We start from the raw sequence: 24,969 nt of genomic DNA, 5'->3' as shown, positions 1-24,969 counted from the left end.
GCGCCCGTCACTCATCCTCAGCAGCATCGGTGCCTGCCAGGGGGCCTCCGGGTCTCCCGCCCTTGCTTCGAGCTGGGGGCAGGGCGCTCGTGGACCCCTCTCCAAGAGCTCTGGCACCCAGAGAGGCGCACACCCTCCATCCAGCCTCTCGAGCTAGGGGGGCGGGACCGAAGGAGCGGGCAACCCGGGTGAGGCCTTTCAGGGCCGATGACAGAGAGGGTCGCTCCGGAGGCCTGCGGCAGACGCGGAGAGAAAGGCTGGCCAAGCTGACTTGGATGAGGGGCGGCCCCCGGGGGCGGGGGCGGGGGCGTGCGGGTGGCAGGGGAGGGGGCGGTGACTCAGCCGCCCTCCGCCCGCCTCCCCGGAACTTTGCAGCAGCTGGAGCGGTTGCTACAGGAACCGAAAGCTTTTGTTCCCCAGTGTCAGGACTGCCCCGGCGGCGGCGGGAGGATAGCTCAGAAGCTACCACTCCCCGCTAGAACCCAGGTCCAGCCCCACTGCCAGAAGACAAAATAACCGACCAGAGAACACTACGGGTTCGTTTCTCTTCCCTCCTGCTACCAGTCCTTCGCTGAAGCAATCACGTCAGTCACTGAATGCTAGGCTTCTCTAAACACCCCAGCTCTCAGACCAGGTTGCCCCTAACTCTGACCTGCAGCGCTAAGAAACCTGGAAAGTTCCTGACGATGTCTAATCACCAAGGGGTGGGAAGAGGGAAAGGGCTGGTTTTCTATGTGGGCCACCTCTAACGGACTGCCTGCCTTTGGGCGCCTAGGCTAGAGTCTCTCTATACTGATTCCACTGCCTCTATACTTTAATCTAGACCTCAAAGCCCTGGGCTTGGCCTTCACTGGTGCCCCTGTGGCCAAGGAGGATCCGGATGTTGCAGAACCAGGGAAGAAGAGGCAGAAACTAACAGTCGCAGGCTTCCTGGGCCCTTTTGGGGTTGGAGGGGTGAAGACACTTTCTGTCTTTATTATTCTGAAGGTTAGAGTGAAGAAAATAGAACTCCTTTTATCTTCCTCCCTGGGATTAGCAGGCGGGAGGGACCTGACCTTGGCTTTGATAGGAAACAGCAGAAAGCATCATCATGAGTATTGACGAATGTCAGACACTTCATAGTACAATCCGATTCCATTTGCCACCAACAATACATGGCAGTGGTCACTGACCCATTTCATAGGAGGTCAACTGAGGCTTGGAAAGGTTAAGTAGTGTGGCCAGCTCACACAGGTTTTGAACCCAGGCCACCAGATCAAAAGCTGAGTCTCAGCTACTTACCTTCAAAAGCTGAGGGGTGGGAGGGAAGAAGGGAGGGAGGAGAACAGAGACTAACTAGAACCTCCCTTTGTGTTAAGAAATCCCCACCACTGACACACACCCTAAATGAGACCTGTCTGTCCCTTTCTGAAGAGAGGGGAGGGGACAGAATGAGGTAGTGAGGAGGGAGGCAGAAGGGAAACCGAGAGGAAGATCACCTCTGTTAGTCTTGGTCCCTGCCCTCCTCAAAACATCACCAGGGTGTCATTGCTGACCCCAACTCTCCAGGTGTCTGCTCTGTCCCTGGGTCAGGTGGGTTTGTTCACAGCCTTCAAAGCTAGATAGAGTGTGCCTTTGCCCCTCTCTTGTGAGGAATGTAATGGAGGGTAGACAGACAGAAGCTCCCTAGGGACACCTACTCAAACCCAAGAAGCAGCCAGCCCATTCTGAAAAGCAGGTTCAGTTGAGCTGCGCCTGGTCCTCAAAGGGTTCCTGACTTGCTGTTGGGATGAGCCTTCCATCGCACACCACCCCTCTCCCCCCCAAAGCACACAGTCTTACAACCAGGAGTGTTTGGGCACCTGGCCTCGCCCACCAACCTCATCTCCCCAGGGACTTCCCAGCGTCAGTCCCGCAGACACCTAACGAACGCTTGGGTTGCGGAAACCCGGGGCTGTCCGCGAGAGAGGGGGCGGTGGGTCTCGGGATGCGGGCAGGGGGCGCCAGAGGACGCCCAGGGGCCGGGCAGGCAGCTGGCAAGGCGGGCAGGCGGGCGGCATCTCTCGGTCTGGGCGCCCCTCCCCCGCGCGGGCAACAGACTGGTCGCCCGTTCTGCACTAGCCGTGGCGCGGAGGATTTCCCGCGGCTGTGCCCTCGGACCAAGCCGACTGCAGGAGTGGCCGCCAACTTCACAGCCTACAGCCCCCCAAATCATGCCAACCCCCAGGGTTGCAGGGGAGTGCGTCTGGTGCCTGGCTCTGAGGCCGGTGGTGGGAGGATAGGGATGGGGGGGCGGGTGTCCGGCCAAAGACGAACGCGGGAGTCGGATGCGGGTCCGATGGAGATCTCGGCCTGGGGAAAGGGGCTTGGAGGAGCAAGGGGGACACGGCCCCAATTCCAGGCTGAGGGGGAGGGGACTTGCAGCAGAGATTGGAAAGGGAAGGCGGGACTCTGGGCAGATATGGGGGAAGGGGCACTCGGGGCAGAAATAGAGGGGAAGCATGGTCGCCGTACAGGCGCGGGGGAGGGCAGTAGCAGACACGGTTGGGGACCGGAACGACTCCGGGCAGAGTCGAGGAGAGGTCCAGAGTCCCGCGGCCAGACTAGGAGGGGAGATGGGGGAGGGGGACAGTCGAGCTGCAGGTTGGAGAGGGGGTTCAAATCAAGACCGGGGGCGCACTGCTGGGATCTTGGCCGAGACAGGGCAAGACTCGCGACAGCAGTGTGGCAGTCTGGGTCAGAATTCTAAAGGTGGGGGACTTCGATATAGACGGCAAGGGGTCGGTCCAGGCTGGGGGAGGGGGTAGCAAAGGGGTTCGCGGGAGACTAAGGGGCTTCGGACCGGGGCTTGGGAGTCCCTCCTAAGCCGGGGGCTGGGTGAGCACTGGACAGACTCTGTTCGGGCCGGAGGAGAATTAAGCAAGACGGGCTAACGGAGCACCCCGAGTGCGGGCACTCGGGACCGCGCGCGGGGGTTCGGTGCGGGGCCGGCTGGGGTCTGGGGCCGAGCACTCACCTGGGCGCCGTCAGCAGCAGGAGCGGGGGCCGGCGCTGGTGGAGGCGGCCGCGGGGCGCAAGTTTGCCATCCCTAAGGCGGGGGCCGGGCCGGGCGCAGGGCAGCTCGCCGCAGCCGCGCCGAGGCCCGAGGCTCCCGCTCCGCCGAGCGGCGGGTGCAGAGCAAGCGCCGCGGAGCTGCACGGGGCGGGCGGGCGGGCGCCGGGCCGGGCGCGGGCTCCTGCCGCCGCCGCCGCCTCCTCGCCGCGCCGCCCCCCGCTCCCCGCCCCGAGCACCGCCCGCGCCGCGCGCCGCCTCCTATTCGCGGGCGGCGGCCGCAGCCCCAGCCTCTAATCGCCGGTGCCGCATCCTCCTCTCTGCCTCCCAGCGCCGCCGCTGCCACCGAACCGGATTCCTCCGGCCGCTCCGGCCGCTGCCCGCAGCGCGCGCCGGGCCGAGTGACGGCCGAGGCGGGACGCGGCGCCTGCGCGGGCCGGGCCCGGGAGGGGGCGCGCGCCGGGCCGGGCGCGAGGAGCCGCGGGAGAAGGGGCGGGGGGGCGGGGGCGACGCGCGCCGCCTCCTGTTAAAGGGGGAGCAGCGCCAGGCGAGCCAAGCGCGCCCTCCCCCCTCCCCACCCTGGGCCCCAGGCGCCGGCGCGGGAGAAACCCGGGGTAAGCCCCCACCCTGCCTGTGACCGCCTGTGACCGCCTGGACTGCAGAGTGAGCCTATCCGTGATACCCCTCCAGCGATACCCCAGGCCAGTGGCGTCTAGCGCAGCCAGGGTCTCCCGAGCTGTGAAGGCTAAAGCGTATCCTCCCCTCCCCAATATGCAGTGCATATTGCGTGTCCCCGTGCATGCAGGTGCCACTCGTGCACTGAACTTTACATATGCATACAGGTGCCCTGCGTGTGCACTGCAATATTGCCTGGCTGGGTGCATGCAAATGCTGCACATATGCATCGACATGCGCTCAGGTCCTGAATGCATGCTGCTTTTTCCGTGTGCCTTAAGAATACTGTATGTGTAGAAGCTCACAGGTGCCACATGTGTGTAGACTGCTATGGGTAACTAGTATGTAGAAGCAACACACATACCCCCGCAGCGTGGCATGTTTACTGCATATTCTGGTGTTAATCGCTGCGATATTGTATGTCCCTAGGCACGGGGATGCTACACGTGTGCAGTATGTTACATGTTTTCCCGAGTCTCTTCTCCCACAAGTGCCTTTCTCTGTGCCAGGGGCGCCCCCATGTTGCATCTGTTTGTGTAGAAGCCACAGAGATGCACAGACCCACCCCATCCTGGCACTGTGCCCAGGAACAGTTGGGTGGGGCCTAAGCCCACATGGCTCAGGCGGTACCCGGAGAGATGTTCATGGCTCAGGACTCTGGTCAGGCTGTTTGTGGCCTGGGCATGTTGCCACCAGGAAGGTGGGCCGACTGGGGACACACCACAGCAGCCAAAACAAGTAGGTTAATCCGATGACTCTGGGCAGAGAAGCCAGCAGGGGGCAGCTTTGCAATGAGGGTGGAATGACTTCTTTGGAGCATACTTGGGAAGGTTCACACATGTGCAGGAGCCGGAGCTGTAACGACAGGGTGGTCCACTGCCCATTCATTGCTAACTCCACCTTCCCTGATAACTCGAATTTTGTCACCTACTGACTAGTAAGATGAGAAAAGCCCACCTCTTCCCAGAAGAGGCAAAGAGAACTCCTGTCCCTTCCCTCTGTCCCTCCCTCTAAAGCAGTCCTGGTGACATTTGTTGTGAGTGATTGGGAGAGATTATCCTTTAATGGAAGGAGGTAATAAGGGGTGAGGAAGGAATTTCGTCTGTCACCTTAGGGGAATTTATGAGGCCTTGTGAAGCAGGAGGGCGGTCTGGGCTTACACCTTCCCTTTTCCTGTGGGAGCCCTGAGAAGGCCAGTGCCTTGGGCCTCGCACTGGCAGGCAGAGCTCCTAGGTTCTTGGTAGGCATCTTCAAATATACCCTGGCATGGTTAGAAGGCTCAGCTACCATTGTGAGCGTTGAGCCAGGCAGGCCTTGCCATCTGCAAGGCATTGGCAGCCACCAGACACAGTGGGAAATCCTGGGCTCCTTCCTCACTTGCCTGCTGTGAGAAGCAACAGAGTTGCTGGAGTTGGGAGCCCTGAGGAGGTAGACAAGACTGGGGAGTGTGATCAGGACATGGACTGCTCACAAGGATGCAGGGACCAATCCTTGGAAGTCCCTACAAGGTTGTCCTTCAGAGCTCTGGCCCCTTCCTCTCCTATAGGGAGCCTGGCTCCCTCTTTAGGAATAGTCAGGATCATTTGCATGCTGGAGACCCAGCACCAAGAGAAACACAGGCAGGTCTCTTACAGATGTGATGCAGCTGGATCTCTAAAGCTACCCTCTTCCTCTGCTCTGAGAGATCCAGCTGGGTAAGGGGTGCCAGGAGGGGCGGCCTCCAGAGAGACAGGGAAGTTATTTATCTGTTTCTCTGTTCCTTGGTAGTCTCCTGACTTCTTGACCTCCTGCCCTATAGAAATGGTGGGATGTGATGAGGGACTCACAGGGGCAGCCTTGGAAAGAGAAGCTAGGTAAACTGGGTAGAGACAGCGGGAGTTGTCAGGGGTGTACAGAAGCTGTCTGGACTAGGGCAGATGTTGGGAAGGCCCTCCCTATATGAGGGCTTCCCCCACCTGCTTTCCCAGGAGCCCCTGCCCTTCCAGACTCACTCTGGTGATAATGCCACCCGCCTGCCTGCCTGCCTGCTTGCTTGCCCGCCCAGGAGGACTTGGAGTAATTACAAATTGTTTCCATATTCAAATCCAGCTGGTTGAAGAGAAATTACTTCTCTGAACAGCCCAGGCAGGGGTGAGAAAAATGCATCTTAGTCCCGGGAGGGACCCCCACACACCCAGGGAGCCTGAGGCTGAGACAACCTGGGAAGAGACACCATCCAGAGCTCAAGCCCAGAAGGCTTGAGCAGAGTGAAGGGCCACCCCCTGCATCCTTACTCTCCAGGCAAAGGACAGTGACCTCGGCTCTTGTGTCCTGTGTGGGTCTGCTCTGGAGCCTGAGATGAAGGAGACCAAATACATACATGGAGGCAGTAAGGGGGCTCCTACCCTGACCTACTGCTATGCTGGGTGACCTTGAGAAAAGCCTTCCTGCTTCCTGGGCCTCTGCTTTCTCATGTACGGAATGGCGAAGAGCATAAACAGTCTCTCTGCCTGGGGTCTAGGAAGGCCTGAGGTATGGATTAGCAAGTGCTAGGCCCTGAGGAGGGGCCTTTTACAATAATGATCTTATTTGCAACTAATTAGTATTTTTGTTAAGAATAACTACCACCAATATCCCGGCTGGGAGGCAGCACACTGTCAAAGACAAGGCCAGAGGGGCAGCTCATGAGAGGATGGGGGTCAAGCAGGGGAACTTCCTGGCCTCACCCGCCTGGCCTCAGCCTCGCCTCCCGCTGGGCCAGAGCTGCTATGCTTGGTTGCCCTTTAAACAGATGAGAAAATGTTCTTCTTCCCTTCCCAATGATTTATTTGGCCCAGAGCCTAGGCAGGTTTCCTTTCAGCTGATGAGACCTAGAGCGACCCTCACTCAGTTCCCTCAGTTCCTGCTCACCAGGGCCATCCAGGGCCACCTGTGACCAGGGTACCAAAGTCTTTCCAACCCCATAACCACCTGGGACACCGAAAGGAGCTCACACCACATTCCCCAAAATATCCAAACCCATTCAACAATCTCCTCCCAGCCGGCCGTCGTCAGTCGTCAGTCGTAGTCGTCTTCCTCAGCGCTCACATGCTCACATTCGTAACACCCCCATGATGGGGGCGGGGGGGAGGGTCATAGGTCCCAGAGGGCTCTGTCGTAAAAGGCACCTGCAGGAAGTCCTGTGTGTCTAACTAAATGGGTTGAGGGGCCTTGGGTAATATGGGTTGGGTGTTTTCTATTTTCTTGGTGTTGACTGGGGAAAGGGGGAGGGGGTAGATATTCCCTCACAAAACCCTCCCAGAGGATCGATTCCTGGTTATATACAGTCCATTTGAGCAGTGTGTACCTTCTCTGGTCCCAAGGGTAGAGAGTCCTTTAGGGTGCTGGGTGGTCACCGTGCATGCATACGAGACAGTGCATGGGAGTAATCGCAAGGCCTCATACCAAGAAGGCTTCCTTTCAAAGTGTTCACCCAGCAAGTATGTTTTGAGCCTCTGCTCTCTTCTAGACACGGGGACCCAGTGTATCCGCAAGTTCATGGCTTCCTCTTCCTCCAAAAGTAGCCCCAGTGTACTCACTCTTCCCAGCATCTCTGCCAGCAACAAGGTCCCAGTGTGCAGACTCTCAGACCTGACCTCTGGCTTCCTACTCCTACCTCTCTGACACCAGGTCATGCTCCTGGGTCAACTGAACCCTTTCTTCCATTTAAACCCAATGCCTTTTCTTATAGTCCCAAGCTATGAATGTCCCCGTCCCTGTCAGCTTCTCCAGACCTGCCCAGTTTCCTTACCCCACAACTCCTAGACCCCAACTGGTCCCATGATCCCCTCATCGTTCATGAAAACCTCCAGACTATTTCCTAGAAGCTCCCATGGTGCACCACTTCTAACCAGCTCCTGTATTACCTCCCTGGCTGCACCTCTAAAGTCACCCCTCCCCCATCGCTCCATGCTGTGCCTCAGTTGCAGGGCCCTGGTAGCGCTCATCACTCTGAAAATGTGCTTTCTTTTTCCTGTGTATGCACATCCCCTATCTCCCTCCATACCAACTGGGAGCTGTGAATTCCACAAAGACAGGACTTTGTCTAGTCGCAGCTGGCCCCCTAGCACCCAGCACTACCTTAGGCACAGGAGGGTCCTCAGTAAATACTCCCTGCGTGGCTGAATGATAAGAGAGCCAAGACAACTGACACCGCTAGAGCTTTTGACCTATGACCCTTGACCCATTATCACCAGCCGTACAACGTCTCCCTTTCTCATAGGATAAAATAGAAGAGTCTGGGGCCATAAGAAGCCTCCATCCATCACTATCTGTGTGGTTTTAGACAGAGTTTAGATCTTAGAGCCTCCTAAGGCTCGTTCTTTTTCCTTTGTAAACTAGAAATAATTACTTGGACTTACCAGACCCATAGAGATGTCAGGGACAAGGTGTGTAGCATGTTGCTGTGCCCAGGCGGGCTCATCTGTGTGACTGAAGACTCCTTTCAGGTTTACTCAAGGCCCAGGGGCTGGCCTGGATTCTGGGGGCATGGAGATGACTCAGAATTCGGGTCCTGAATGTGACCCCTTCCCAGTGTCCTCCACAATGGAAAGACCTATCAACTGGACCTCTATTGGTTGAGACCACGGGAAGAAACCATGGGTCCGTTGAAACCCATGTCATGTGAGAGCTGCCAGTGTGATTGTATTTGGGAACGTGCACATGTGTGCATGTGTGTGCATGTGTGTGTGTGCATGTGTGTGTGCATGCGTGTGTGTGTGTGTGTGTGTGTGTGTGTGTGTGTGTGTATGGTTTCTAAATCTGGATCCTCTTCCCTGCAGAATACCACTCCATCCTTTCCTCCAGATCTGTGCTAACACATATGCCTATGACTACATAGGCAGGGGACCCCCATCCCACACCGCCAGAGTCAGGGATTCACAATTGCATATGTAACTACACATGCAACTCATGATGTAATCCCCCACCCTCATTTTTCTGCTCTAGAGAACACCCATCTATTTATCTATGCCCCCACCCATAGCTCTAGGCTGGGGTCAGGGATCAGACGTGGTTCCTCAAAGGAGACAGCCCAAACATTCTCTTTTTTTTTTTTTTTTTTTTGGTTCTTTTTTTCGGAGCTGGGGACCGAACCCAGGGCCTTGCGCTTCCTAGGTAAGCGCTCTACCACTGAGCTAAATCCCCAGCCCCCCAAACATTCTCTTGATGACTTTCCCCTTACCTCTAGTCCAATCCCACAATTACCTACATCAGGCCTTAAGGATTGGCCCTGGCAACTGTTTCTGGCATGTGCGGAATGCAAGGAAGTACCATGTCCATCTGCACACAGCACCAGTTACACACAAGCCCTGCCTGCCCTGTCCACACAGATTACATTCACCCAGACACTGCATAGATATCCAAACCCTAACATTGTACGTATATGCTTCTATTACCATATTTAATCACAAACAGAACAGGAGTTATGCATGCAAATACTACCCACCGTGCGTGATCTCTTACACACACACACACACACACACACACACACACACACAGAGCAGAGATCTCACAGCAAGTTCCAAGCTCCTGACGTACAAAGCCTAGGCAGACACACACAAAGACGGCACCCAGGCACGCCACACACACACACAGACTCTCCCCCACACACACTGACGCACACAACCACCCACTCGTGTACCCGAAGCCCCACTCCCACTCTGGTATTCGGATTAGCCAGGCACGCTGAGCCCCACCCTCTCTGACCATAACCTTCAGGAACTTCTTTTCCATCCCCATTCCTTCCATAGGCCTTACCCCCAGCCTAGAGCAGACTATACCATGGATGGTGAGGTAGAAGGCCCACTCCTTCACCCAGCAGTGACAGCTATACTCCAAGGGATGGCTGTCCTCCTGGGGGGGTGTGGGTGGGGTGTGTTCTCAGCAGTCCTTGACAGCTCTAATCACCTGCCCTAAACTCTGGTGGCCAGCTTCTTCTTGTAAGATCCAGAACCAGGAGTCAAGCTCTCTAAGTTTGTTATCCTGAGGGAGCAGGTCTTCATGGGAAGATCAACTCTAATCCTGAAATAAATCGTTTTTCCACAGCTGGTGCTTGGTCTGTCCTCTCGGGGAGGTGACAAGGAGGATGAGGACAGGGCAGAGCTGAAGCAAGGTCTTGCAGGAACCCTGGAGGAGGCAGAGACATGGGTCTTGTCTGACTCTGTCAGTCGGTCATCTGTGAAACTGGGTGGCCATAGAGATTCTAGGGAAGGCCTAAGGGCTCTTTTTAACAATAAATGAAAAGCATCTGCCACGGTGTCTGGCCCCAGAGGGGGTCGGCAGCATGAGCTGGTGCTTCTAACTCCCTGGGCGTTACCACACTCTCTGTTCTGCCCATTCTGTCCTGCTTGGCACAAGGCCATTTGGTACAAAGCCCACGGATAAAGACCCAGGGCAGCCAAGATGAATAGATGGACCAATCCTCCAGGCCCGCCTGGAGTTCTCATCCTTCTGGGAGGGGTCTCCATTCCTCCCTGGACCAGAATCTGGGAGCCTCTTCACTGGCATCCCTGTCTCTGATGCTCACAGCCCCTTCCTGTCCCCCCCCCCCTCCTGCTCTCTCTCGCTCGCTCTCTCTGTCTCCCTGTCTCCCCCACCGTGTGTGTGTGTGTGTGTGTGTGTGTGTGTGTGTGTGTGCGCGCGCGCGCGTGCGCACACGCGTTTGTATGCACACATGCACACGTGCTCTCTGGTATGAAAACAGTGTTAGCCGGTATTTGTGTGTTTGGCCTTTGGTGAGGCAGGGTGTGGCAGGGATCTGATGTGTGCAAGGGGCTCCCTATAAGTCTTTCCCTGCCTAGTTGTGTGCGCTTTAAGGTGCCAGCAAGTCTCCAGCTTCCGGTGGGATCCATATATGTCACTATTTGGTATGTGCCTCCAGGTGCCTAGTTTTGGGACGTGAGTAAGTGTGTGTATGTCTGCAGGGAAGACCTGTGAGTCTCACCTTCAGGGACCTGTGGAATAATTCTCTGGGCAGCACCCTCCCCCTGGAGCTGAAACCACCATGCCTGGCACTGCTAACTTTGCACCTGCCCTACCCAGAGGTCCCTTGTCTATGGGAACTCTGAGGCCACTGCCTACCAGATTGGGTCAAGGTCATACCTTGGAGAAGATTGACACCTTCTCCTCTGGTGTCCCAAACCTCTTCCTGCTTACAAAGGGACCCACCCCTGAGGCTGCCAACACACAATGCAGGGCTGGATCTACCCTGGAATAAATTTTAATCTCCACTCACTCAGAGCCGGCAGATACAGTGAGCTCTGAGCTGCTAGTGGCTTGGCAGCAGGGTGCTGGGGCTGCCAGCAAGGCCACAGGGTGGAGACTGGGAGTGGGCATTCGAATTTCAAAGGCAGCTTGGGCTCCAAGCACAGCTGGGTGGGCGTGGCGGTTAGCTTCTCCACTGATGTCCTCACAGACGTGCACCTGCAGATGTGCTATGCGTTTGGATGAAAACCTACTTTGTGGTTATTCCTCTGTGACCCTATGTCAGTGTTTGCATAGGGCGATGTGTCAGTACAGTAAGATTTAGAGCTTGTGGCTGTTGCCAAATTAATGCTCATGAAAGTGTGTCTGGCGTCAGTGGTATTCCTGGGCATTTGGTCTACTTGGGTGTGTCGGCCTTTGTATGTGTCTATTTCAGGTCCTGAGTTCATGTTGGCACATATCTGTAGATATGGGTGTGTTTGCATGTATCCCTATTCCAGTGTGTTTGGTCTCTGTGTCACTGTGTGTGTGTGTGTGTGTGTATCTTCAAGTGTTTGTGCCAGTGATTATGTGACTGTAGTGGAGTCAAAGGCCATGGAATTACTGGAACAAGAGGGAGAAGCAGCCAGTGCCACACTCCCCACTGCCCTCTCTGGATACTGAATGGGACACAGCCCTGGGCCTGCCCCTCCACCAGGGGCTGAGCAATGACCCATGTACTCAATAGGCTTTTGGGAGGCAACAGCCGGAGAGGATGGGCTGTTAGTGGGAGGGGCCCCGGGAGCTAGTTTCTCCACCTTGCTGGCTTGAGGGCATGAGGGTAGCTCATCTGTCTTGGGCAATGGGCCTTTGCTGCTGTGAGATCTTGGCTGACTATGGCTATGCTGGAGACTCTGCATAGAGAACACAGGAAGGACTACATAGACAGAAACAGCAGTGCCCAGACCCCAAGCACTATCTTCACAGAAGTCTAAGATACCCAAGAGTACAAACACATACACGCACGCGCACGCGCACGCACACACACACACAGACACACACCAGAAGACTAAGGACAATCTATACACTCCAACCATTTGACCCTCCCCATCCCAAGTCTGAGTCTCTGAGGAAGAAGAGGGCCAAGGCTCAAAGTCCCAGGGAATAGGGCAGCCTTTAGTGACTTGATGGCCCCTCTCTTCGGTCGTGTTTTGGCTGAACCTTGAGGACCCCAAACAAGAGGACACAAACAAGGGTAGACTCCAAATCTAGCCATTTGTATAAGGTGCAAATCCACAGTTAGTCCTAGGTTAAGGACAGAGGCTGCTTCCTGCCTCTATGTAGGAGCCCCCAAGAGACCTAGCTGAACCCAAAGAAGGGACATCAGTATGACCATGTACAAGAAGAGAGGTCCTAGAGATGGAACCACAGCTTCAAGGCTCCTCCCCTGACAGATAGGCAGCATTCTGAGAAGAGGGAGCCACTGCTCCAGGAGGGTTCAGCTCAGGGCTGGCCCTGAGGCTCTCTGCTCTAGCAACTTTGATTGCCTTAATCAGTGGATCTCAACCTGTGGGTTGTGACTCCTTTGGCAAGCATTTATGTTCAAAAAATATTTACATTACAATTCGTAACAGTAGCAAAATTACAGTTACAAAGTAGCAACAAAAATAATTCTATGGTTGGGGCTCACCACGACAGGAGGAACTGTACTAAAAGGTGGCAGCATTAGGAAGGTTGAGAACCAGCAGGCCTACATGAAGACTTGTAAATGCAGGGCCATGGAAGCGAGGGAGCACTGATCAAAAGGCCCTGTGTGTGTGTGTGTGTGTGTGTGTGTGTGTGTGTGTGTGTGTGTGTGCGCGCGCGCGCGCGCGGGCGCACGCGCGCGTGCGCATGCATTTGGAGGAGTCTAGATGAAGCAAGGTTCAACTGGAAATCCATCAGGGAGAGCCTTGTGAGCAAAACCCAAGGTTGATTTTATTCTGCAACTAAAGGAAAGCTATGAATGGTTTCGGACAGGACAGAATCGCAGTCGATGGCTCAGTAAATGAAACACTTGCAAATGTGAGGGGTAGAATTCAGATCTCCATCCCCAGGTAAATGCCCAGTGGGCAAGAGAGCCTGCCTGTGATTACAGCTCAGGGAAGACAGAGACACGGACTCCCTGGAGTGAGCTGGCTAAACAGTCTAGCCTTCTGTCAGCTCTGGGTTTAGTCGAGAGACCTTGCTTCAGTGACTAAGGGTGGGGGAGGGAGGAATGGTTCAAGAAGACACCGAATGTCAGCCTTGGGCTTCTCCATGCATATGAATATGCATGTATCCACAAGCACATGCCTTCCCACACATATATATGAGCATACATTCGCATACGTCACACAGATAGAGGAATTATAAAAAAGGAAAATAAGGGGTTGGGGATTTAGCTCAATGGTAGAGCGCTTGCCTAGCAAGCGCAAGGTCCTGGGTTCGGTCCCCAGCTCCGAAAAAAAGAAAAGAAAAAGGAAAATAAAAATGTGTTAAGAGACAAGTAGGAACCGGGCGTGGGGTGCCCTCCTTTAACCTCGGCATTCAGAAGGCAGAGGCAGGTGGATCTCTCTGAGTTCCATGCCTGACTGGTCTACACAGAGAGTCGAAGTCAGAGCCACATAGTGAGGCTCTGTCTCAAAACAAAACACAAAAGGGGCTGGAGAGCTGGCTGAGTAGAGTCGACTCATGGAGGAGTATGTGTGACAAGGACAAAGGAAAGGAATACGGTAGGTTGAGTGACAGAGCACAGGGGCCCTGCTTGGGGAAGGTGTCTAAGGGAGCTGTCTCTGAGAAGGTGACATCTAAGCAGACCCCTGAGGGAGGAGAGGGAGGAAGAGCTGTCCAAATAGGGGAGACTGCAGGTGCAAAGGCCCTGGGGAGGTGTGTGTCATTTACTCAAATGGGGAAAGGCTATGGGAAGTCGATCTTTCTATTTTGGACTTGCTGCATTGAGACGCCTTCAGGACATTGAAGAGACAGTGACCAGGAAATGGCCGAGATAGGGAAGATAATAGTTAGAGAGGAAGGCCTCCTGGGCACCGTTGCAGAGGAGAACTTTGGGCACACGAGCGACTAGAGGCAGGAGAGTCAACTGTGAGGACGATGTAGCCAAAACGCTGGGACCAGCCCTGCCTCTGTCTGTCTGCTGCTGTCAGAGAGGAGAGAGAGAGAGAGAGAGAGAGAGAGAGAGAGAGAGAGAGAGAGAGAGAGAGAGGAAGAGTAGGCCAGGCTGTTGACAGCAGGCCCCTTTCTAGATGGCCTTCTAGGGGCCTGCTGCTCCCACCCTGGCCATCAGAGTCCATCTGCCCACCAGCTGAAGCAGGATCCTCTCTCTACAGTCTCTGCTCAGCTGTTAGCAAACCTTAGAGTCCGGGAGTCCAACTGCGAGCTAAGAGGTCTGACCGGATTTCCCAAGTGACCTCTGAACCTGCTTCCCCTGCTGTTGGGATTTGGGGTGATACCTAAGCCTGCCCTTCCGGCCAGGGTGTGGTTGGGATCTCTAGGAAGAGGTCCTCGTGTTCAGACGGGTTCTGTGGGATGCTGGCACCTGTCCAGGGACTGGCACGGACCGAGCTGGGGAGCTCTGCTCTGTAGCATTCGCCAGTTCTCCTGGCATCATTGCTCCCAGGACAGAGAATTTAAACTACCAATGGGAAGTGAGCTAGCTCTCCACACATCTCCAGAAAAGCTGAAAAGCTGAAAAGCAGCAAAGCCAGGCTAAGAGGAGTAAGCTCCAGCACTTTCTCCAAGACCCTTTCCAGAGAGATAGGGAGGGGCAGGGAGCCTAGGGTTTAGGCAGGGAATCCACTGCTTGGCACAGGAGGGAGGAAAGCCAGGCTTCCAGCCCCATCTTCTTAATACCCGTCTCTCACCAACAACCCAGCGAGAAACTCTCTGAGCTTCGTGGGCCCAACTGTCCCTCCAGCTGTGGATGCTAAACATCTTACCGGAGCTCTGTGCCAGCACATTAAAGTGGGTGGGGTCCCCTCCCCCAATCCACTTCCTCTACCTTTGGAAACAGGTGCCAGAAATCCACGGCCCTTACCACCCCGACCCCTCCAGCAATGGTTTCGATAGACCAATAAGCCAGATGTCACATCCAGATCTTCTTCTCGCCCCCAGGAGTTTTTCCCACCCTCAGTTTCCCCATCTGTGAGATGGGTGACACGTGCTCGCCTTGCCAAAGCCCCTTCACCTCTAAGATTCTGACATTTCCACCATTCTTTGTCCCAGCCTCAGTGGCAGCTCCTTTCTCAAACATGTCCCCTGCCTCTCAGACCCTCCGTGCTGTTGAGGCCCCCCACTGCCTCTGGCTCCCCAGGCTCCCCGATAAGGGGCCCAACTAATTACATTAGGATTTCATGCCAATTAGCAAACAATTACACGGGCGAACTGGTGCCTAATTTGGAGCAATAACAAAACTCCATTGGCTGGGGAGAAAGATAGCAGTAGATGAGACTGCTCCCCCCACCCTGGCCCTAGAGGACCCCAGCAGGATGCAGCTTGACGTCCCACCCCAAACCAACCAACGACTCAGCTCTTCTTTTAGGTTCCTTGAGCAACTGCTCATGGTGGCTGCAATGGTTTACCCAGGCCTGCAATAAGAGAGAAAGGAACTGAACAGATGGGGTGGGCTTCATGGAGGAGGTGGGAGGCAGAAGGGAAGATGGCCGAGGTGGGGTGAGGGAGAAGACAATAATTAATACAGGCAAAAGCCTAGATGCTGAAATGAGCCAAGTGTGGAAGACGGTTGGCCAGAGTACAGGGTGGAGTGGAGCAAGACTTGCGGAGTACAAAGAAACAGATGAGGACCATTGTTACGGGACATTTTCTTGGAGGCCTATGGGAGCCACTGAGGGTTCCAAGAGGGAGGAAGAGGCAGTTGAGGCTCATCTTGGACCACCAGCGATCACGTAGCCCATCTTCAGATTCATGGAGCATGGGCTAGTCTCCCTTCCTCCCATCCCTAAGCTTCTCACTCCTCTTCCAGCCCCCAGACCATATATGTGCTTCCCAACTACACGCTGGAGTGAGTGTGTATGCGAGCTCGAGTTTATGCATGGGTGTGTGTATGCATGTGTGTGTGTGCACATGTATGTGTGTGGGTGTGTCTGTGTGCATGTGCACATATGCATGTGTGTGTGCACGTGTGCACATGTGTGCATGTGCCCACATACACATCACAATACACACGTGGCATGTGGAGGTCAAAGGACAACTTCCCACCTCACCCAGGCAGGGTCTCTCTTGTTTCTGTAGCTGTGCCATATACTCCAGGCTAGCTGGCCAGCGAACTCCAGAAAATCTGTCTCCACCCCTCATTTGCCCATTTAGAGTACTGGAATTACAAACGTGGACTATGGCATCAGGCATTGTATGTAGGTTCTGGGAATCCAAACTCAGGTTGTGGCAAGCACATTCGCCATGCCATTTCCCTGCCCCTCCCTCCCACGCCGATTCTTACCCATGTCCCTTCTGAGCCAGCGCTTTGCTTCCAAACTCAACCATATCCTTTGGTTTAAAGGCTCCGTGGTTCCCTAGAACTGTCAGAATACACTTCAAGCTTTTGCCCTCCGCTAGGTGACTTACCCTCCTCCACGGCTGCTCCCTGAGGACTTCCAGACTTCCCTTTATCCTTCCTCCCACCCTCTCTTGTGCTCCAGGAATGCCACATACAAACTGGGCCAGGCTCATGCCCCTCTCTGAGTCCTTGCTGCTCCCTGAGCCCAGGCTGCTTGCCAACAGCCCTTGCTTGTCAGAAAGAGGCTTCCTAGCCCCTCCTCCAGCTCCCCCATATCCTCCCCCAAGCTCCTCTCTTCTCTCCTCTGGGCTCCCTGTAGAAGCCTTCTTCTGGACCCTGGTCACTTGTAGCTGAGCTGTGTGCATTGGGCTCCCCGGGTCCCTGGAGTTGGGGTTGAGCTGTTCAGGGACAAAGCATGGGGAGCTGACATTATCACCCCTGAATGGCCCAGCATTGAGGACAGAGAGTGACTAGAGAGGACAATGAGTGGGTCTCAGGGTGTCCCCCCGAGGACAGTGGGGACACTGAGGCAGAGATCCAGAGAGAATGTCACAAGTCAAGTTTCTCTTAGAAAGCAGAGCCGGGTCACCGGGTCACCGTTCAGCTCTCTGCCCACCCCTGCCCCAAACCCCTTCCAGCTCTGCCCACCCCTGCCCCCGCCCCTGGCCCCTCAGCTTATTCCTGAACATTCTCACAAAGCCTGCAGGAGCGACTTCCCCTCACTCCCACCCAGGCATTTTCACTTCAGCCTTCAATAAATACAGAAGGGAAAAAAAATCCCTACAGGGAGGGCCTGGGGAGATGGCTCAGCAGATAAAGGACTTGCCGTGGAAGTGTGAGGACTCTGAGCACCCAAGTTCAGGTCCCCAGCACACATATGAAGATTGAGTGGGCGCGGCAGACAGACAGGCAGACAGACAGACACAATCCCTACAGTTGAGGATCCCCCAAAAGTAATGGCAGTTCCCCCTGAAGGCAGTGGCAGAATGTGGACTGCAGCGTGAAGGACTGTGGGTAACAGCCGTAAAGAGAAAACTCTCGACTGTCTTAGTGCTTAGTGTTTAGTGATTCTTGGAGGAATGACCAATAACCAAGGATAATAGGGGAGGGGGTCTGCTCAGTCCCTGGGAGCCCAGGAAGAGGTCAGCACGGGAACACAGACCTTCCTTGAGGCAGGGGGATGACCCAGCTGACTTTCCTGAGATCTTCTTTCTCTCACTTGGGGGGGCTACAGCGCCATCTCAGGGCCCATCACTCACGTTAATTACCGAGAAAAAGCCGATTTCTCCTCATTCCCAGACTCCAAACGACAGTATCATTAGGCTGGTAATGTGCAGAGAAATTGTGCGTGTCTGTCTTGGAACATGTCCTGAACCAGAATGGGTGAGGGCACCCCGGCCGAGGTTTGCCTCCAAGATGTTTCCTGTGGCAGAGGGCCAACTCCTGAAGAGATGCTGTGCCACCCAGGGAGAGGTGTGCTCCTTCTCTGTTCCATGGGCACCGAAGACAGTAATTAAATCCTTCCAGCCAAAGGCATAGGCCAAAAACTGCACATCACACAAAGCTTGCTGATTTTAACACTAGCACAAAGACGCAGATCCCTGAGAACCTGCAGGCCTCTGGAAGAGAGGAACTAGCTATTCTTACCCCCTTGGTCCTTCACTGGGGTAGCCTGTGTCCACGAATATTAGCACAAGTGGTCTCCTCACCCTGGGGTGTGAGCTGCTGCTCACACACCTTCCTACACCACACTGGGCCACATTCAAGCCCACTCAACACAAGGAAACCCAGGCCCGAGATCAAGCTCTGGTTAAGTCTCAGAGCTGAGCTAGCCGGAAGACCAGGCTGGTGACAGAGTCCCAGTCACTTCAGTCTACCAGGTAATCCAGGAACTCAGTCCCCCTCCCACTCCAGTCCTCGAGCTGAGGAGGGTGTGGCAGAGGCCGGGAGTACAGATATAATTATAGTTCCTGTGGCGTTGCCAGCTAGGAAGGCATACAAAGGGCTCATCTCACCAGGAGCCAAAGAAATGCAAATTAGAACAACAGCACAATACCTGTTTCCTCCGACTGAAATTAATACAGGTTTTTGTTTTGCTTTGTTTTGTTGTTTAAAGACAGCTGCAGAGCTGATGACAGCTCAAGTTCCGGAAGGAAGCAAGGCTCTGCGGATGAAGGGGTTTAGAACCACTTTCCTGGAAGGCCACTAGGCAGTTGGTGTCAAGAGTGTTTTTTTCACCCCATTGGTTTACTTTTAGGGACTCAATCTAAGAAGTAACCAGAGGTGTTTAAAAAAAAAATAAATAAGAGAGAACCAAGAGAACCACGCACGACAATGTTCAGTGCTATTATTTATAACCATGAAAAATTATAACTGACAAGCTGGCTAGTGGTAGAGGGTTGGTTAAATAAATTATGATCCATCCATATAGAAGAATATTGTGCAAACATTAAAAGTCATGTTCTTGAAGAATTGTTAATCAACCTGAGGGAGGGACTGGTCACCCTATAAGAGAAATGAAGCAAGAAAGAAAAAAACTTCGAGAAGGGGAAGGCACCAGATGCGCCTAGAAAATAGGTAATCAATGAGTAGACCGTCTGAGAGAAATAAACACAGTTGATCTGACAGGATTACTGGTGATTTCTTTGTTCCAACCTAGACTTTCATCTTTCCTTCAAATCTACAGATGTTCAGGAGAAATGTTACTAGAAATACATGCAGGCTGGGGAGACAGTGGTCAGTAAAGTGCTTGGTGTACAAGCTCAAAGATCTGAGTTCGAGACCCAAGCATGCACTGTGAGAAGCTTTGTGCAGCAGTATATGCCTGTATTCCTAAAAGAAAAGAAGCACGGACAGGAGAGTGCCTGGGGCTTGCTGGTCAGGTAGCCTGCCAAGTCAGTAAAAGACTTCGAATCAAAAAAAAAAAAAGTAGAAAAATAAAATAAAATTAGAAGAAAAAAAATAGAGAGAGAGACATTAAAAAGACACCTGAGGGCTAGAGAGATGACTCAGCAGTTACAAGCACTGACTGCTGTTTCAGAGGACCCAGGTTCAAATCCCAGCACCCATGGCAGCTCACAACTGTCTATAACACAACTGTCTGTAGCTCCAAGATCTGACACCCTCACACAGACATGAGGACAAAACACCAATACACATTAAAAAATAAATAAATTGAAAAGTCTATACCTGATGTCACCTCTGACCTACACACACACACACACACACACACACACACACACACACACCTACACACACCCCTGCAATCTACAACCAGGCCTGGAATCTCAGCTACTCAGGAGGCTGAAGTAGGAGGATTCAAAGTGCAGGTCATGCCTAGATTTCAAGACCAGGTTGAGCAACTCAGTAAAACCATGTCTCAAAAGAAAAGGTAAACATAGGCCCAGGAATACAGCTCAGCGGTAGCATGTGCAAGGCCCCAGGTTCAATCCCATAAAGAGAGATAGAGACATTGTGTATGGAGAGAGGGCTGCCAGGATGTCCAGAGATCACAAGCCCACCTTGGGAACAAAAAGCAATGTCTACCTGGGGTCCCAAAGTGAGACTAGACTAGCACAGGAAGAGATTCCATGTTCTAGGTGAGAAAGTCATATGCAAAGGCACAGAGACCAGAGACATCCCGACCACTCCTGGGAGCTCTTAGTAGCTCAAGTTGCAAGAACGTGGGGGAAGGATCTAGTGTGGGGAGGCCCAATGACCTTGCATATGAAGTCAAATGAGGAGGAGTCTTGTGGGGATGCAGAATGGACACGGATGTATGGGTGTGGCGACACAAGATGCCTCTAGAGCAGCAGACTATCCCGTAAGAGTGGGTGGGCTTAGTCTGACCATGCAGCAGAGAGGAAAATGAGAGGGGATTGCTGGAACAGTGATTGTACAGATTTGACAAGACTTGGTGATTGATTGGAGAGAAGAGGTGGGCGGGGGGAGGGGAGCCGCACCAGTGACTGACTGTAGTGCACATTAGCAGACAGACAGACACACATACACACACACACACACACACACACACACACACACACACACACACACACACTCTCCTTAACTCCTAGGCTTGGATATCCCAGTGCTCCCACCTGGACAAGACTTGGAGTTTAGGTGCAATTTGATAGCAGGTCCTAGGAGAAGCTAACCCCCGCCATGTCCTCTGACCTCTTGGCTCACTCCCAGTCACTAGCCTTCTTTATACTGTCCGCCCATAACTCCAGAAGGTAAGGGACAGGGCAGGGACATTCCCAGGAAGCCACAGCCACGTCCCTCCCTCAGCACACAGACACCTCCTGTCACACATGGGTGCAGATTCAGAAACAAAGCACAGTCAAACCCACAGGGACTCTGACAGTCGAGTCACAGGCTTTGACGCACACCCAGGGAACAGCTCAACAGAGGCCATCACACAGTCACACACCCCACTGTCACATAGCCTCCACACAAGCAGACCCAGCCTGGGTCTCACACACAGGCCATTGTGCTCTGTCAGGGTTCCCAAGGTCCTCTGGCTTGCACCGCCCCCGCCCCACACCTGCTCCCCCCACCAAGGAAGACAGGACAGAGGGTTGGTTGGCAGAGGGGCCAGCACAGGGGGACTGGCACAGAGACCTGAAGCCAAACGGGGCAGCCCAGCCAGGAGGGAGGCCTCTGAGAAGGGTTGCCACGGCAACAGGCTCCCACAGAACCAACCAGAGGCTTCTCTCCTCGGCTCTTATTTTTAGAAGTTGGGCCTGGACTGGTTGGGCCTGCCAGGGGCCAGGTTCCCACAAGCACAGACACTAGCCAGAACCTCCAAGGGCTCTGGTAAGCACTGCCCACATTGGGCTCCTTCTCCAGGGTCATGCCCCGGGGAGGGGTCTTTTGCTTACCGGTTGGTCTTCATCATGCCTAATGGCCTTCTATCGGGAGTACCTTTCACCCTGTGGTCCCAGAGAGAGGACACAGGCAGATGACCCACTGCACTGTAGCCTGTGAATGACTGCGGCTTAATTTATAGTGTGTCAGGGGAGGGAAGAGGCAAAGGCTTGGGCTGATTTATACAGTACAGTGGGCAAGGCTGTGTGTAATTGGGTCTGAATGAGTGTATTTGTGTGTGCTTAGCAGGGACTCTTCTACCCTGTGTGAGTGTGTGTGTGTGTGTGTGAGAGAGAGAGAGAGAGAGAGAGAGAGAGAGAGAGAGAGAGAGAGAGAGAGATTCCCTCTTCCACATGAACAAAATTGATTGGGAAACACCACTACTAACTTCCACTCCCGCCACGATGTGGTAAATGTGGGGAGAGAGGGTGGAAGGGTAGAAGCCCTTCCTATGTCTGAGAAGACAGCTTTCAGAGCAGCAGTTCTCAGCCTGTGAGTTGAGACCCCTTTGGGGTCTCCTCTTTCACAGGGGTCGCCTCAAACCAACAGAACGCACAGGTGTTTACATTACAATTCATAACGGCAGCCAATAACTTGTTATGGAGTAGCAATGAAACGACTTTGTGGTTGGGGTCACCACAGCGTGAGGAACTGTATCAGAGGGTCGTGGCCTTGGGAAGGTTGAGGACCACTGGTCTAGAGGATAGAAGGATAGGATGGTGGCCCTCGGGGATCCAGGTGGGTGAAGCCTGACATGGGGTTACAGGGAAGCTGGAGCGAGCTGACTTTTTCGGTGACTCCTCCAGCTGCTGGGGATTTCTCTGTTAATCTGGGACTGCTCTGTTTGCATCTCATTTGCCTACATTTGCATAACAAGGGCCGCGCTGGCACCAGGGATCGAAATTCCTGGCCTGGGTAATTGTGTGAAAAACCCTCTGGAGACTGAGCAGGAATCCTGGGGCCCTGAGAAGCAGAGGCAACGCTTTGCCGGGACACTGAGGGTCTCCAGCTGATCCTCCCTGGGAACCCCCACTTCCTCCCTAACCCCCCAGGGGGCAGGAGCAATAGGAGCGAAGTAGGAAAGGTGACAAGATGTGGAACTAAGTCCTCCTTCAGAGACCCACTGTGGCTTCCAGCATGGAACTGGACCCAAAGTATTTTCCTGGGTGCAAGTAGCTTGAAGTTGGCAAGGTCTGGGCTGAGATGGGGGAGGAAATACTCAGCCACTTCTGCCCCTCTCCATCAATTCCAGCAGCATGACTGACTCTCTGGTTACACTCTGGGACTCTCTGGTCACACTCCCAGATAGTCACTATAAACTACCTCCAGGACTCTGAGATCAAGCAACAGACGTCTCTCCCCTGGGTCCTCTACTTCAGATGCCTCCACTTGGGCTCTTTTCAGCTAGAGTTAAAGGTTACAGGTCCACAGGATCAAAGGGTTGTGTCCCCTGGGACTCCAGCCCTCTTGAATAGCCTGAACCTCAACCTGGGACCCCAGATTTCCACCTCCCCCCCCAGACTGCCAGAAGCCAGCCAATAGAGCTTGTGGGGGGGTCATCTCCCCACCTCAAAGAGGAGCTATTTGGCAGGAACGGGGACCTAGTCATGAACTGAAAGGCAGAGGTGTCCGTGGGCACGCAGAGAAGGCCCCTGGAGTCGCAGGATAGGGGAGGGGCTGGAGGACTGGCGGCCTCCTTTGGAATGTTCTAAACACTTGGGGTGGCTCTGACAAGCTGTTTGACCTTGGCCAAGTTACTTAACCTCCCTGTGACCACAAGTGGGGTTAATAACAGTAGCAGCCTCTGTGGGTTGCTGCACCGATGTACTGAGTTAATTCATGGAAAGCACTTAGAACCCTGCCTCGCACCGCATATGAGCGGAGCGAGAGAGCGTCGTGTCAGCTATTATTATCCATTACCCTGGGATTCGGTGCTTTCCCCTCCAGCTACAGAAGCAGCCCCTCCTCTTTCATCTCAAGAAACTGAGGAAGAAGCTGTCTGGGATAACCCTTCCACTCATCCCTGCTGGTCCCCTCACCCACTCTGTATGTCCAGGCCAGCATCCAGCAAAGCAGGGTCACTAAATGTCATGGTTTCCTTCATGTCTTTATTGGCTGAAGAAGTGAGAAGACGAATGAATGAATGATGAATGAATGAATGAATGAATGAATGAATGAAAACTGAGACTATGGGAGAGTCTGACAGGCAGATGTTTTGTGGTAGATTTGTGGGGTTGCCAGGTCTATGTCACTCTGACTTTCTGTTGACTTTCAAGGGCCCTGGTCAGCAGGGGAGCAGTGAGCTGCCTGTGGTATCTGCAAGCCAGTCCTGGCTTTGGGAGATGGCTCTTCCCTCTGTCCTGTGGGAGTGAGTGTCCATGTAAGCCCGAGGTGCTTTTGTATCCTGTAGCTCCTGCAGGCCTCAGTGTAGGGGTGGCTCTGAGACAACTCACTGTCCATCCTGGTGTAGGGCATGGAGGCTGGCGGAGAGGCTGGCGGGCCACGTCAGTCTTATTTCCACCCCATCCCTGTAGCACAGCCAGGCCTCAGTGCATCTGCCTGTCAGCAAGCAGGGATGGAGAGCCCTCTTGGGAGCCGGTGGCTTCCACCCTCTGGCCAGTGGGGGGGTGAAGGAGGTGGGGGGACCTGCCAATGGACACCCTCTGTGCTCCTAGGTCTAGCCCTAGGCTCACTTCAGACAGTGACAGTGTGTGGGCCTATGTGTGTGATTCCATGTGTGAGAGAGCCAAGGCAGAGTGGTTAGGTCCTGGTGTGCCTGTGAGGAGCATTCCAAACATCTACATTCATGACTTCCTATGTTAACACATTGGCCTGTATCCCTTCACGATAGAATTTGTGTGTAGGATGGTGTATGTCCCAGATTGGAGACTTGGTGTGGATAGTTAGGGGTGGGGATGCAATATTAGTTTGTGTGAGTGTTAGGTGTCCAGTGGTGTGTGTGTGTATGTGTGTGTGTGTGTGTATGTGTGTGTATGTTGTGTGTGTATGTGTATGTATCTGTGTATGTGTGTGTATGTATGTGTGTGTATGTGTATGTATGTGTGTATGTGTATATGTGTGTATATGTATCTGTGTATGTATATGTATGTGTGTATGTGTGTATATGTATGTGTGTATGTATGTGTGTGTATATATGTATGTGTATGTATGTGTGTGTGGGCATGAGTGTGTGTATGTGTGTGTATATGTATGTGTGTGCATGTATGTGTGTGCATGTATGTGTGTGTGCATGTGTGTATGGTGTATGTATGTGTGTGTGCATGTGTGTATGTGTGTATGTATGCATGTGTGTATGTATGTGTATGTATGCATGTGAGTGTATGTATGTGTGTATGTTTGTATGTATGTGTGTGTATGTGTGTATGTGTGTGTATGTATGTGTGTGTATGCATGTGTATGTATGTGTGTATGTGTATGTATGTGTGTGTGTGTGTGTGTGTGTGTCAAGGCCAGAGGTCAAGCTTAGTCCGTGTTTCCCAGGATCTGTTCGTTTTGGTTTTTGCTTTTTGTTTTGTTTTGTTTTTGAAACAGGGCAGGGTGACTCAATGGAACATGGGACTTGCAGATTATGTGAATCTGGCCAGCCCGTGAGGCCAGGGATGCTCCGGCCTCCAGGTTCCCGCTGCCTC

At 53.7% G+C, this 24,969-nt stretch overlaps 1 protein-coding gene across 2 annotated transcripts in view; it reads right to left on the bottom strand.

Annotated features, from left to right (window-relative positions):
• Adgrb2 (adhesion G protein-coupled receptor B2) overlaps positions 1-24,969 on the bottom strand; it is a 65,154-nt gene that overhangs the window by 34,849 nt on the left and 5,336 nt on the right. Inside the window, exon 1 of one of the 2 annotated variants that reach the window (XM_006238934.3) lies at positions 2,996-3,134. The exons of the other annotated variant lie outside the window; for it this stretch is intronic. The gene's annotated coding sequence lies outside the window, so the exon portion shown is untranslated. Of the gene's footprint in view, positions 1-2,995; positions 3,135-24,969 lie in introns of those variants that run through there. 2 annotated transcript variants of the gene reach the window in all.

Source organism: Rattus norvegicus, chromosome 5, assembly GCF_036323735.1.
Source record: "Rattus norvegicus strain BN/NHsdMcwi chromosome 5, GRCr8, whole genome shotgun sequence".
Classification (NCBI taxonomy): domain Eukaryota; kingdom Metazoa; phylum Chordata; class Mammalia; order Rodentia; family Muridae; genus Rattus; species Rattus norvegicus.
The sequence above is the reverse complement of the archived record's forward strand: the minus strand, read 5'-3'. Positions and strand labels throughout refer to the sequence as shown.